This window comes from Pipistrellus hanaki (assembly GCF_964339955.1).
Source record: "Pipistrellus hanaki genome assembly, chromosome: 14".
In the NCBI taxonomy this organism is placed as follows: domain Eukaryota; kingdom Metazoa; phylum Chordata; class Mammalia; order Chiroptera; family Vespertilionidae; genus Pipistrellus; species Pipistrellus hanaki.
Window position 1 is genome coordinate 10,191,962 of NC_140516.1, and position 14,835 is coordinate 10,206,796.

A 14,835-nucleotide genomic window follows, 5' to 3' on the forward strand; every position below is an offset into this window, starting at 1 on the left:
CTCACAGCTCCTGGGCCTCCTCCCAGCAGGGGACCCCAGTGCCAGGGGGCAGGTGAGTGTGCTGGAAGCAGCCAAGGAGGTGCCAGCCTTCTGGAACCATTTAGCATGCTGGCTCAGCTGGAGGAGCAGATGCCGGGCCACATTCATTCCCTGGGACCCTGATGAGCCACTGTGGGACCGCCCCAGCCTACTTCCACGTTTCACGACCTGGGTTAGACGGTTTCCAGGTCGAGCCCAAGGCCTCCAAGCTGCCTAGGCTCTCACCAGTGGCAGAGATGATAATAAGGGATAGAATAGGGCACCTCCTCCAGGGAGCCTGCTCTGCTGACTCCAGCCTTGCACTCCGAGAAGAGAGGAGAAGCCTGTGGGAACACACCTCTGACGCTGAGAACGGAAGGGAGTTCCGAGACCCAAGGTCACCACATTTTGCATGGTCCTGAGATGAGAAGTAGAGAAGGCATCCTTCCCGGCCCTGTAACAGGTGGAATTTCCTCGGTGGAGGGGCCGCTGGGAGGCAGGGAGCGGCCTGTCCCTGGAGGTGTGCAAACCCACACCCGAAGGTGCTCTCTGGGGATGCTGTGTAACAGGCACCAGATGAGGTGGCTACCAAGCTCCCCTGTGGTCTTGCAAATCACAGGTCCTGTGAAGACCGGGGAAAGAAGTATCTGGAACCCTTGGGGGGATGGGAGGGCAGGAGGATTTGGTCTCATGCTGGCCCAGACACCTCTAGGGGAGCGGCCCAGGAGGGCAGCCTTCCACAAGGCAGAAAGCCCTGAGAATTCCAGGGCCCACAAGATTCCAACCTCCAAAGCAGCTCCACTCCGGCCAGGGACCGGCCCTCTGAGGGAGCCCAAGGGACACGGAAGGTGTCACGGGCTGGCGCTGGAGGAACCAGCTTCCGCAGAAGGTAAGTCAACGCTGCACTCTCAGCCTTAAGGAAACTCCTCCCACAGTCACAGCCTGTCCCCAGCAGCAGACAACACACGGCACCTGCGGTTTCCTCCCTTTTCCCAGGATCGGACGCCCAAGGAGGCCCTGGAGCACGGGGGTCTGAGCACAGCAGGGAGGCTGATGGCCACGCAGCCCCTGACCCGCTCCCTGCCAGCCACCAAGCCCGCTCCTCCGAGTCCCAGAAAGCCGGGGACCCGAGGACGGGGAGCAGGGGGAGGACTCGTCCTGGTCACACAGTGTTCCTGCCGGCGGCTCGGGGACCCAGCTGGGGCCAGAGCTCCCCCAGGGCCCAGCTGCCTCTCCTACCAGCAGCAGCACCACACCCCCCGCCGAGGGCTCACAAGTGGCTCGTATGCCCCGCCGAGGGCCTCTCTGTGTAAATGTCAGTGGGCCCTCGGCCCGTGAGGAGGAAACATTAACCGGAGCGGGATAAACAGGCAGAGCAGCCAGCAGGGTTGAAATTAGCCTCCTGGCACAGGAGGTCAGCCCTACGAGTAAACCAGCCTGCCCAGCCTTCCTAGAGGGAGGGGCGGGCTCTCCTCCCCTCCCCCTGATCCCCACCTACTTTTTTGGGGTGTTTTCCCCTGACAGTGAGGGCAGCCAGCACGGGGCCACGTGCTCCATTGCCAGGTCTATGTCCCTGTGAGTGACCTTGGATGGGTCCCTTGCCCTCCCTCGGCCTCAGTGTCCTCACTTGTACACGCCCAGCTGGGAGGGAAGCAGGAGTCCTGTACACAAGGCCTCCGAGGCTAGGGAGGTGACACAAATGACTCGGAATGAAAGGGCTTGTGGGCAGGAGGCGGGGAGAGACAACACGACAGTTCCACTCCAGGGCCAGGGTAATTTTAGCCCCGAGGGTGAAGGCCAACGTCCGTGCGCTGCTCTAGGGCGTCCAAACTGATTGAAGGCTATGCATCAGCCAGGGGCCCTCTCGGCAGAAAAAAATACCCATTTTCAAAGACGTGCATGCAGGTTTAGGGGTTCTCGGCCCTGCAGGCCGGGTTCAAGGCTCTTCCTGCTGACAGCTGGCGAGTCTTTGAGGCCCATCTCTAGGGGCACCGCGGAGCTGCCACCCCTCTGCCAATGGGGCCTTGCTTTTGGGACTGCCCCACCACCACAAGATCGTGGTCTGCTAACAACAAAAGAAGCGGAGGCCAGAGAAAGTGGCAGGGAACTTGCAGCTTAGAGGGGGAAAGGTGTCGAGAAGCAGAGCCAAGAACTTTGGCTGGGAAGGTTTCCGTCCATGCAGAAGCTGTCCGTCTCGCTAGCAGGGGTCTTCAAACTACGGCCCGCGGGCCACATGCGGCCCGCAGAGGAGTCTGATCCTGCCCGCCAGGTTTTTTGGGCAGTGAGCGCAGCCGAGGTGTTACAGTAGGAATTAGTAGTTCATATAGTCCGGCCCTCCAGCTCTCTGAGGGACCGTGATCTGGCCCCCACTTTAAAAAGTTTGAGGACCCCTGCCAGGAGCGGTGGTGCCCCGGGAAGGCGGCCTCAGGCGGGGAAACCATCCTCTGGACACCACCCATGCCAGAGCTGGAGGGGACCATCCGGCTTGGCATTTCCCAAGATGCACCACTATATAAAAAAGGGAGGTGGGCCCGGCTGGCGTGGCTCCATGCTTGAGCGTCGAACTGTGAACCAGGAGACCGAGGTTTATTCCCCGTCAGGGCACATGTCCGGGTTGTGGGCTCCATCCCCAGAGGGAGGCATACAGGAGGCAGCCAATCGGTGATTCTCTCTCATCATTGCTGTTTCTACCTGACTCTCCCTCTCCCTTCGTCTCTAAAATCAATAAAAGCATATATTCTTTTTAAAAAGGGAGGGAGTTTGGGAAACACTGGATGAGCCAAAGGGTTCCCAGGAGAGGGAGAGTGGGATCCACTTTCCTCCCTTTGGTGGGCGAGGGTCCCTGGGAACCCACTCTTGGAAACCTTCATGTGGCCTTAACTCAAGATTTTCAGATAAGGAAACTGAGGACCAGGAGGGATTCCTGACCGGCCGAAGGCCCCATAGTTAGTTCCGGTTCATAGCGATTCTGGTTGACAAGGCTCATTCTGCCGAAGCTCTGCCCCACAAAGGAACGGACCAAGAGGGAGGTTGCATCGCTGGCTTTGACTTACATGTGGGAAAGCAAGGTGCTGAGGCAGGCACACAGGTCTGCAGATCTCCAAGCTCCCAGAGATAACCTGCCAGCAGCCCTTTCTGCTGCAAAGGGAAACTGAGTAATGGCAGGGCTGGGGAAAGCCTGGATCCCAGGCCGGCTCCGGCTGGTCCTGAGATACCAGGTGGCCTTGGGCAATCCGCCTGACCGGAGTCTCCTCAGCTGTGAGGTGGAGGTAAGGCAAAGCTAACGGCTGCACCAGGTGTTCTGGGAGCAATGGTCATGACAACGACTGAGGCTGCCATTTCTTGAGTACCTACTATGTGCCAGGCACTGTCTGTGCTCCATCTTCTCAACCTAAGGGGAAGGCAGCATACTATTCTTATGCTATTAACAAGCCTGTTTTGCAGGTGTGGAGCCCAGAGTTGGAGAAGGTAACCCTCACTTGCCCATAGTCACAGAGATGGCCAGGGGCGAAGCTGAGCGCGGAACCCAGGCAGCCTGAGAAGAGCCCAAAACAAAGCAGTTGCCCAAGAAATGCTGGCTGTTGGGATACGGATGGGAGACTCTGGCAAGTTGTTTTAAGGATGTAAACAACACAGGAGCCCCAAAGCACATCGATAGAAACTTCTACCCCTCCCCACCCCAACCTCGCAGCCCTGCCTGGTGAGACACGGGGGTGCAGGGAGCTCCCCTCTGTGTGACCTGCGCCAGCCCCTTCATCTCTCTGGGCTTCGGGTCCTCCACCCGCAAAACGAAAAGGTTGAACATGGATCCTCAAAGGGCCCTTCCCACTTGCAAGTGCCAAGTAAGGATTTCAGCACCCTTCCCACCAGGTGTCCGTGTCCCATTGTCCCTCACCAGGGTGCTGGCTGGTCTGAGGTGTCTGCCTTGTTCCCCGCCTTCAGCCCAACTCCCAGGGAGCTGGTGGGTTTGGGGAGAGTCAGAAGACCGGGCAAAGGCCGGGTACCGGCACCTCCTCCCTCGTCCTGAGCCACTGGCTCTTCCCACATCCTGTCTGTCACCTGGGCCTGAGGAGGGCGACTCCCAGGGAGGACCAAGAGGGCTCCTTCTCTGCTTTCCCACCCACAGAGGAAGTGAGAGCAGGAACCAGGCAGCAGGGGCCACTGCAGCACGTGGAGGGGCAGGCGGAAGCAGCCACCCATCTTCTTGGAATAAACAGGCCTAGGCGGAGGAGACACCTTGTTCCCTCCCAGAGGGTTTAAGTCTTACTTCCTTCAAATCTGCAATGCAGCCAACCTTCTATTCCTTTTTAAACATATACTGAGACGCTGGGCAGAACCTGGGGCACTGCTGGAAATGTCCCTTATTTCTGATCCCGAGTTCAGAGATGAGCCCCATCCTCCCGGCTCAGCTGGCCCTTCTCAAGTCAAAGAGGAGCAGCCCGGCTGGCGTGGCTCAGTGGTTGAGTGTCGACCCATGAACCAGGAGGTCATGGTTCGATTCCCAGTCAGGGCACATGCCTGGGTTGTGGGTTCGATCCCCAGTAGGAGACGAGAAGGGAGGCAGCCAATCAATGATTCTCTCTCATCAGTGATATTTCTCTCTCTCTCCCTGTCCCTTCCTCTCTGAAATTAATAAGAATATATTTAAAACAAACAAAAAAACAAACAACACACAAACAAACCAGGAGCAGCAGTCAGTCCGAGCTCCGGAGGGGGGCTAGCAGGGCTGCACCTGGTCGGCAGGACATGCTCAATAAATGTTTAATGAACTAATGGCTGAAGAGACAGGGTTCCAGGCCTGGCTCTGTCACTAATTTGCTGCTAAATTTGCCGCTGTCCTTGAATATGGCCAACTGTTTCCACAGTTGCGTCTTGGGTTGGAAAAGTTAAGGTCAGACTAGGCAACCAGGGGGCAAAACCCAGAGCCAGGGAGCTTCCAGAACAGTGGAGGTTTCACACTTTCCCCCCCAGTGCTCCAAAGCGAAGAGGAGAACACGATGCAACTTCTGGGTGGGACACCCCAGGGCAGGGTACTGAGGTGGCACAGCCCCCCGCCACACCCCCCCCCCGCGCCCCCCCCCCCCACACACACACATACACACCACCACAATTGCCAACCTTGCGGGCGGACGGCTGGAGTGTTGGGAAGTGAGAACTGGGGTAGGGCAGGAAAAAAGATGGGAATGGGCGCAGTTCCTATTAAAGCCAGACACCGAAAAAAGAAATTTGGAAGAGATTATATTTTAACAACACCTCCTCCCCTCCCCCCCCCATCAGAATAGCTTTGCTATTTTTTTGGCAAAGCAATTATCTGCATTGAATTGGACCCTCCAAAAGACCAAAAATCTGTGGGCCCAGAATTCACGTGAGTGTGTGTGTGTGTGTGTGTGTGTTGGGGGGGAGGGGAATAGGTAATGCCAACGGGAATCGGAAAGAGAATAAATAATCGGAAAGAGAATAAATAATGCCAATGAGGCCTCCAGCCCCTATTTCTGGGGAAAACATATCTGGAGGGTCTGCTAGCCCCTGGGCAATTCCCGGCCTGCCCTGAATTTTCCAGGGACAAAGATCACAAAGTCAGATGAACGCAAGTCCCGATACACTGCTACTTCCAGCCATCGAGGCCCTGAGCCAGGCAGGCTCAGTTTCCCCATGTGTCCAGTGAAGGGTTGAAGCTGACCATGTCTAGCGGCCATACCTGCTCCGACAGTGGGTGATGCTAAGATTCTAACCACCTACCACCACTCAGGCCCCACCCCAGAGACCTCGGCAGGAGTCCCCAGTCCCCAGCCGGCTGTCTGAGCTGGGGCTGGGGCAGAGTGGCGTCCCCACACCGTCTGTCCTCAACAGCCTGCCACAGCTGAAACCTTCAAGTGGTTACAATTACAGCCGGGCTAACAGGATTAGGGGCGCATTGAAATCTAAGAAATCTAATTAGCTCAGACACCCCGGCCTCCCCCAGCATGATCCTGCAGTAACCCCAGCAGCTGGGCCTGACAGGTGGGGCCCGGGGCCCTCCCAGGCCACAGTCGTTACCTGTGCAGGTGTGCCAAACCGGGCCGGCTTCCCGGGGAGGTGCCAGCCCAGCCCGCCCAGCTGCTCCCTGCTCTGGACCCCACCCGATGCGGCCCTGTCCCGGGGTGGCACTCAAAGGAGCTTCAGAAAAGCAGGCACGGGTCCTAGGCAGCAGGCAGTTGGTGCAGAAGGAACCTAAGAGCTCCCACAGGGCAGCTACCCTACAGGGCCTGGGCACTGACTCAGCCAGAGGAGGGGCAGGCTGAGTCAACGTCTGTATCTATAGAAACCATCGCAGCCCAGGGAAGAGCCTTGGGCTGCACAGGAACCTGGGGCCTGAAAACATCTCTGCTTCCTGATCCAGGGCCAGGGGATGGTGGTGAGGGCCCATGCACAAACATGTGCACCCAGGAAGTCACAGGAGGATTTGGGGCGCAGAGCAAGCTCCGGGGCACAGCTGCAGGTAGGTGGGCGGTGTGCTGCCGAAAGTGGGAGCAGGGACAGGGGAGCCCACCTGTGTGGCCCTTCCTGGGCCCAGCTCCTCCTGCTTAGCCTAAGGCCCCCTCCCCTATTCTCAGGGTCCCGGCCAGCCTCTGCATCCGGGTCCTGTCCGGTCGGTGGACTGGGAAGGTGGTAGCATAAGAATGGTGGCATCTGCAAGGCCTGAGGTAGAGACCTGGCTTCGTCACAGCCGTGTCACCTCTGTGAGTCTCTGTTTTCTTCTGTTAAATGCGGGGTGATTCCAAATGGTAGCCAGAGCACTGTTATTATTGGGGTTAATCAAAGTTGGAGAGCGCTTCCAAATCCACCCAGTGCCACACAAAGGCGAGGGCCGCGGTTATTGCTGCATCGCACGCCCCGTGGCAGGCAGCCAGCTGGTCGTGGTTAATTATTTATTTAGACTGATCTTCCTGCCCTGCCTGGGCTGGAAACTCCGAAGCAACAGGAACCTACTTACACATTTCTGGGTCTCACTGGCCACAGTCCTCACACCGTGGGCTCTCAGGAAATATCTGTGGCAACAATGCCGGGCCCAGGACCAAACCCCACCCCTTTATGTACCTCCTTCCTCATCCTCATCCCGGATCCAACCAGAGGAGTGCCAGGAGGCAAGCCCAGCACACAAAGACAGAGGACGGTGAGCCCCTGGGCAGACCCTTCCCCACTTCCCACAGGTCACGCCCCATAAGGCTAGAAGCAGCCACTTGAAGGATGCCCCCCCGCCCATCCCGACCACCCCCCCCCCCCCCATCCCGTAACAGTGTGGCTTGCTTGGGCAGGGTCCAAACTCAGATTATGCCTGGAGCTTACAGCCCAGTCAGCCTCTGCCTCCCTCATCCTTGGGGGCTTGACTCTGATCATTCCGGAAAGAACAAAGCTGGGACCTGCAGGAGCAGAGTGAGGGTCAGGAGGTGTTGGTTTCCAGAAGGGAGGCCATGCAGTAGAGCATGCTAACAGCCAGAGCTGTCCATGGAAGGCAGAGCTGCCCCTAGGTGGTGACATGCAAGTCAAGGCTAGACAATAAGCCGCCAGGGAGGTAGGTTGGATGGGAGAACAGCACCTGGAAAATGCTTCTAGCACCCCAATCCCACCCCTCTGTTCTCCGTCCATCCTGTGCTAGGACTCTGGGGGATACACTCCCAGGACTCCCGTGTGACAACAACTGTCTCATCCTCACAGCAACCAAGTGAGTGAGAGGGGTTCTGCCTTTGGATCCATTTTACAGATGAGGACACTGAGGCCCAGCCGAGTGAAGCTACTGGCCCAAAGGAGCCAGCCAGCTACAGCCTCCGGACACTTCTCCCCCATCGCCTCAGGTAATGGGAAGACCCACTCATCACAAGGATTTCTCGACTTTTTCCAGAGCTTGTGCCTGGGGCTGTTTTTTTCCAGCCTTGCTTTATTCTCCCTGAGGGCAGGGCCCAACCTCATACCTTAGAATCCTCCCTGGAGCTTACAGCCCTGACTAGGCTGTCTCCCCTTCATCCTCGTGGGCTCTAGGGACAAAGAGAGCCCTCCCCACCCCCACCCCCACCCCCAAAGGGTGGGCTGAGGCCACAGTGTCCTGCTGAGAGGCCAGAGTTGTCACCAGGAGACTGCAGCGGTGTCCGGGGTAATTACGGCAGCCCGGCCTTTGTTGTCCATACAAAACCGAAGGAACCTCGTAAAGATGAGGCAGCGATAGAAGCCAGGCCAGAGCCCTTGGGAGCAAAGTTATGAATGAAAACGTATGGGACCCAGTCCTGGCCTGGCAGGCCCTGCTTCCTGGTTCCGTGACGGAGTGCCCAGAGAAGCTTCCGGAAATTAACTTGTTGGTTCCTGAATTCCTTACAGCAACGGCTCTCCCTTAGCCTGGGGTCACAGCGTCTCCTGGACTCTGGCCAAAGCCAGAGAAGTTAGTATCAGTGGCTTCACACTCGGGCACTCTTGTGACAAAACTCTTAGAGGACACAGCGGGCCTCATGGTGTCTGCCTTCCTTATCCACCTCCCATCTCTGTCTGTCAATCAGGGGAAAGTGAAGTCTGCAGCTCTTCCGAGTGGAGTCCTTCCCTCTGCAATTTTCCAGGGTCAGCTGACAATGGACACCTGTCCGGTGGAGGCCCATCTCTGGGGACCAGGAATGGAGATAATGTTGAGTGACTTTTGCTGGGGGAGTGTGTGTGTGTGTGTGTGTGAGAGAGAGAGAGAGAGAGAGAGAGAGAGAGAGACCATGGGTCCTTGGCCAAACCCCACTGTCTCTGGGCCTTTCTTGACTTTGCTCCTGGCTGTGAAGAGGATTGGCCTTCCCTCTTTCCTTGGGGGGAAAAGGGGGCATTTTGTCCCCACAAATAAGCCAGCAATCCTTTTCTGCATAGACAGGGCTAGTTAGCAAAAAGTCCAGTAATTCCTTATTCCCAACTTTTCTCTGCGAGCCGCAGGCTGAGTGCCTCAAAACTCAATCCAAGGCCATTTAAAACTTTTGAAATTCCCCTACTCTCCCGCCCCAGGTCCCTGCCACCAACTCTCAGAAGTTGAAAGTTTGGAGATTTGCATGTGAAAACAGCATTTCATAACCTCGTGACTTGGGACAAGGAGATGGTTCTGTCCTTTTGGGAAAAACAAAACCCAACCGAAATCATAAAACTCAGAAGAAAACATCACCTCCCTCCAAACGCATTCCCTTGGCCCCAAAGTCACACGTGCTCCATGCTCTGTGCTCCGTGGCAGATACAGCTTTCAATGTGTCTTTTGTTTGATGCTTGTGTTTCAACATCCTCAACTTGAAGAAAGAAAGGTCAGCACAGGCTTGGGGCATTCACAAACCACACTTACCAGGGCCAGGCAAGCGAGCAGGCCAGGGGCCAGGAATTCCCCCCAACTCTGGACCCCCTCCAAAAGCAGCCAGGACAAAATGAGGGGCTTGATCCCTCTTCTAAACTCCCCAGATAGCTTACAAGCCACTTTTAAACGCCCCGAACCATACAAACACCAGTGAAGGCAAGTTGGAGTTCATCACCAGCCAAGCTTGCCCATTCTGCAGCCAGAGCGCCTGCCTCTTTATCTCCACCTTCAAAAAAAACAAAAATAAGCAAAGGCAGGCTCCTCAGGGAACAGCCTCTGGCCTCCTGCCCTGACCTGTGTAACCAGCCTGTCCTCACACCCACAGGGAGGAGGAGGCGGCGGCCCTGGTTAGCCCTCTGGTCCACCAGGCCCTGTCCCCAGGTTGCAGCAAACTGTTGCTCAAGAAAGTCCTCCAGAAAACCCTTGGCATCACAAGGCGGCTCCGGTGGCTCCTACCCAGCACCAAGCCGGTGGTGGCTTCCGCAGGAGGCTTCCCACTACCCTTTCAGATCTGTGGTGCTGGGTCTTCCTCTCCCATGTCCTGGGCATCTCTCTGCCCAGGGGGCTCCAAAGGACCATGGCAGAACAGGGAGGAGGAAAGGGCTGGCGGAGCAGTGCCCTCGCCCTGCCAGCCCAGCCGCCGGCTTCTTGGAGGACCTCTGAGAGAACATTTGTTTGGGCTGCCAAGTTAAATCTTCCTCCCTCATGTCAGGGCATTGGAAAAGCAGTCAGGGAAGAGGAGGGGGGGGCGGGGGAAGGAGCAGCGGGAGGGAGGAGGGAGGGAAGCAGGCAGGCAAGCAGGCAGGCAGGCGAGCAAGCTGGGGAGCCCCAGTTACTCAGGCGCTGCCTGCTCTGGAAGCTGGCGGCTCCCGGGGAGGCGCAGCCGCAACTCTGGACACCCAGGCAGGGGCCAGGCCGCCAGGCCTCGGGGGGTCTGGCACCGGGTGCCAGCGGCCCTGGGCCCGCGCCTGGGGAGTGGTGGCCCTCGCTCTGGACCCCACGGGAGAGAGAGTGGAGGTGGGAAGGGAAGCAGAGGAAGAAAAGTTTGGGGCAGGTAGAGGGGGGAGGGCCGGGCGGCCCCTCCGTCGGGGAGCCCCTCGGGGAGGGCTGGGGGGCCCGGGCGGCCGCCCTGGCCGGCGCGCTCCCGCCCGGGTTGTTTACATTCCTGGAGTGTCTTTTCAACCCGGGGCCGAGGCCGGCTCCCGGCCTTCTCCCGGGGCTCCGGGGCAGTCTCCCGTGAAAACCCGCCGGCGCACAATGGCCGGGAAGGCAGGCGGCCGCCCCGCGCCCGCGCCCCCGCGGCTCCCGAGCGGGAGCCTGCGCTCCTCGCTGGGCCTGCTCCCCGCCCGCCGGGCTTCCCGGACAGAGGTCCCCGGCGAGGGGGCGACGCGCGCCCCAGACGCCGCCGAGGGCGCGCTCCCCACGGCTTTCTCCCCAGCCCGGACGCCAGGAATGTGAAGCAAGCTCCCAGAGCCCGCCCCCCACCCCGGCTCCAGCCCTGGCCCGGCCCCCCAACCTCCGCCCCGGCTGGCCTCCTGCTCCCGGGGGGCGGCCGTCGCCGCCGCCGCCGCCGCCGCCGCCGGAGACGAAGAGGAAGAAAGAACCGGGGAAATTACTTTCGTATTTGCGCCGCGCGCGCGCACACGCAGATCTCCCCTCGGGGCTCCCCTCCCGGCCCGGGCAGCCCCGATCCAGGCGCTACCTCGATGCCCCTCGGGGTTCGGAGACCCACAGGAAGCCCCACACACACACCCCTCGGTGGGGAACGCCGCCGCCGCCGCGCACCCCGTCTCCCCGGGCAATCCGCACACACACACACACACACACACACACACACACACACAACTTAACCGCGCCCCCACCTCCCGTTTGCAAAAGTGTGTGTTTCCCCTGGATATGTAGATGCACAACTTCATGCCGCCAACCCCCCGCCACCCCGAAATCCGCCGCGGTCCCTGGCGGTCCCCGCACAGACAGGCTCCTAACTTGGCGTCCTCGCAAAGGAAGCGAGGGAGACGGAGGAGGTGTTCCCAGCCCAGTCCTTGCTCGCTCCCTCCCTCCTTCCGCGAGCCCCGCTCCTGCCCGGGCCCGGGGTGGGGAAAGGAGGCAGGAGACGCACCCGCGGGAGGCGGGCACCGGGTCGGCGCGCACATAGCCCCGCCGGTCCCGCACACCCGGTGCGTCCGGCCCCCACGGGCAGCCCCCGCCGGCTCCGCGCAGCCAGGCGATCGTCGATCGCCTGGGCCTCGGCCCCCGGCCGCCACCGGGAGCGCAGCGGAGCTCCGGCTGCCGGCCGCTCGCCCGCCTGGCTCTCCTCGCCCCCGTGGACCCTGAGACGGAAAAGCTCCGAGCATCGGGCGCCCCACGCTCGCACCCCACGAGTCCACGGCGAGCGGGGGAGAAGGCCAGGGGCCAGCGGGCGCCCTGGTCTGGCTTCAAACTTACCAGGCACCGCGAGCGCCGCTGCCGCCGCCGGAGGACGCGCCGCCGCCGCCGCGCAGGGCTGGCTCGGGCCGGGGAGGCGCGCTGCGAGGGCGCTGAGATCCGCTCCGCTCCGGCTCCTGCTCCGCGCGGACCCGGGCTGGGGTCGCCGCGCTGCGCCGGCGCCGCTCGCTAGCTCGGCCGCCTGATTGCCGCTCACCCGCCGCCCGCCGTCCGCCGCCCGCCGCCCGCTCCCGATCGCCGCCGCCGCCGCTCGCGGTGGAACGTCCACGGACAGTGAAAAGGAACTCGGCGTTCGGGGGTGAGTAAGTGAATCAACTCGCCCGGAGCCGAGCAAGTTGAAGTGTCAGATTACATTGGCTATTCTATTTCCAAAGGGCCCCGCGCCGCCGGCCGCCCGCAAAAGCCGGCGCGGAGTCCCAGACGGAGCCGGAGCGCCGAGCCGCCGCGGCCGCCGCCGCCGCTGCGGCTGCCGCTGCCGCCGCCGCTCGGCTCTCTGCTCGCGCGCGCTCTCCGCTCTCTTTCCCTTTCCCTTTCTCCTCTTTCTTTCCCTCCTCTCCTTTCCCTTCTTTGGCTTTCTTTCTCGCCCGCTCCTCGGTCTGAGCCCTCTTCAAGCTTTCCCCCTTCCTGGCTCTGATGGATGGACTTCACGTAACACCCCCCACCCCAGCCACCCACCTCCCTTTTCTCTCCTACTCCCACCGCTGCTCCCTTACCGCCCCTTCCGCTATCCCAGCAACTTTGGAGGAGAGAAATGCTGAGCTGGGAAGGGACCACCCTGGGAAGAGGGCTAAAACCACCCGGTTCACTGGAGTGACCCCCGCCCCCTCCGGCGGCACGCGCCCCCGACTGGAATGCACACCAGGCTGCGGACCCAGTTAGGTCCCCTAATCTGGGGTGAGCGAGTTGCTAACAAGGTCGTCTGCGCCTTCCTCTGCGGGGGCCTCGGGGGTTCTTCCCAAAGCCCGGGGACGGGTGGGAGGGGCGAGCAGGGGACATCTCTCCACCACCACCATCACCACCAAGGGCGATGTGTGTGTGTGTGGGGGGGGGGGGGGGGGGGGGGCCTGGTGTGCCGCACTCCGACGGCTGGGAAGGAGAGGTGCGCGTGGTGTGTCTGGCTCGGGCACCCATCGCCTCCGGGGGCGTGTAGGTTCCCTTGAAGGCCCTAGGCAGTGCCTAGGGCCCAGTCCTCGCGGGCGGGGTGGAGGCGCCCGGACCCGGGCCCAGCCCTCAGTCTGGGCTGGACACCGCCTCGGGGTCTGCAGGGAGCGTTGGCACCCGCGCGGCGCAGCTTGGTGCTCCCACTCGCGGCATTTCTCTCACAGACCCCGCCCCCCCCCAGAGCATCTAAGCGGGCGCCCACCTTGGCTCCCGTCCCCTGCCACTCACGCGGAAACTCCTACACAAATGGCACCCGCGTGGGCGCCCACGCTCAGTATTGCGAGCACGCTTCCTCCCGCGTACACACGCAGACACGCACACTTACCCTAACACATATGCGTGTGCACGGCCACAGCGAGCACACGCGCAGACGCACGCAATTTCACAGGCACACACACACAAAAAAAAAAACACACAAAAAAACCCACAAAACATTACCCTGTGCACCACCACAACCTCACGTTCACGTACACACACAAACAAACCTTCTCCTCCTCCTCCTCCCTTCCCCTTCCACACCCCTCCCTCCAGCCCACCACTCATGGTGCCTCAGTCCCAAATCACAATCGCCGCTCGCGAGCAGCACAGGTCGGACACACAGACACCGACACTCGCGTGCCCGCACGCGCTTCCCCTTCCCGCACCAGGCGGGGAGGCCCCAGCCCCGCTCCCGGAGCGGGCTCCAGGTGTGGCGGCGGCTCCGCTCTCCGTGTTTTGCGGTCCGCCGCGGTGTCGGAGGCGAGGCGAGGAAGGGAGCTGGAATAACAAAGGCAAGTTGGGGAGAGCGCAAGGGGGCGCAGCCCCGGCCGAGCGGCGGGGGGAGCCCTGCCTGGCCGAGGCTTGGGAGGAGGCTGCAGGGTCCTAGGCGCCTGGAGCTGGAGGTGGGGGTGAGGGGGAGAGTGGGGGTCGAGGGGCGGGGCCTCGGCGTGACGTCAGAGAACAATGACACCGCCGGGGGCGGACCCCGGGAGGCGGCGGGGCGGGGGTCTCCCGCGGGGCCTGAGACTAGCACTAGCAGGAAGGCGTCCTGGCTCGGCGGGGGCCGCTGCCTGACGGACGAGGCCCGCTTGGGAGTGCGGATGTGCCACGAAGACTCGGGGGTCGACCCCCGGCCTCCGGGGCAGTGATCAGCACAAACCCTGGGCCCATGCGGAAACGGGACGGAGGAGTACCCTCCTTGGCCCCATTTTAAACATCTTTCAGAAAGCTGCTCTGACCTTGGCTTGAACTCCTTCAGGGCCAGCGAGATCACTCCTTTAGCCGCCGAGGGAGAGCAGGCAAAATGCATTTGCCAGCCCTGAATTCATTCTCTAAGCCTGACAGCCCGCGAACTCAGCCCGGATTCCCCAGGGCTCAGAGGACTGCCACTCAGGTCCACAGGACGGGACGAGGGGGCCTGGGGATGCCGGGGGAGCCTGCTTGGTTTTCCAGGGGAAATCCCGCCTCCCGGTGCCATTAGGTGCAGGGAAGGCACTCCTTTCTGGGCCTCGGTCTCCCGAACTGTCACAGGGACCGCGTTCTCCCTGCTCTGGCACAGGTGGCTGCTGAACATCCCTGGAGAGGATGGATGGTATGAAAGCTCCAGACCTCAAGGGACACCAGGGAGGCATGGTCCCAGCGCATTCCTGTGGGAGGAAACCCCTCCCCCTCAGCCTCTGGATGGCTCAGTTTCCTAAGCAAGGACCTGAGAAACCCTTGGCCTGACCCAGGGATGGCAGGTGAGAACTCAGCTTGCTAAATGGTGGCTGGAGCCACAGCTGCCCTCCGCTCCCAGCAATTCATAGCATTGCCACAGCCACAGTGCCACCCTCAAAACTACAGGGCAGAATGTCTGATGGTCAAGAACCTGAAGGGCAGAATCTAGACCAGTTCCT

General features: G+C 60.9%; 1 protein-coding gene across 4 annotated transcripts in view; it reads right to left on the bottom strand.

The window, feature by feature from the left end:
• Positions 1–12,359, bottom strand: part of ZMIZ1 (zinc finger MIZ-type containing 1) — a 212,546-nt gene extending 200,187 nt beyond the window's left edge. For 3 of the 4 annotated variants that reach the window (XM_084904658.1, XM_084904659.1, XM_084904657.1), the window contains exon 1: positions 11,801–12,356. The gene's annotated coding sequence lies outside the window, so the exon portion shown is untranslated. Of the gene's footprint in view, positions 1–11,800 lie in introns of all 4 variants that reach the window. The other variant, XM_084904660.1, reaches the window with a different exon arrangement.
• Positions 12,360–14,835: the final 2,476 nt, after the last annotated feature.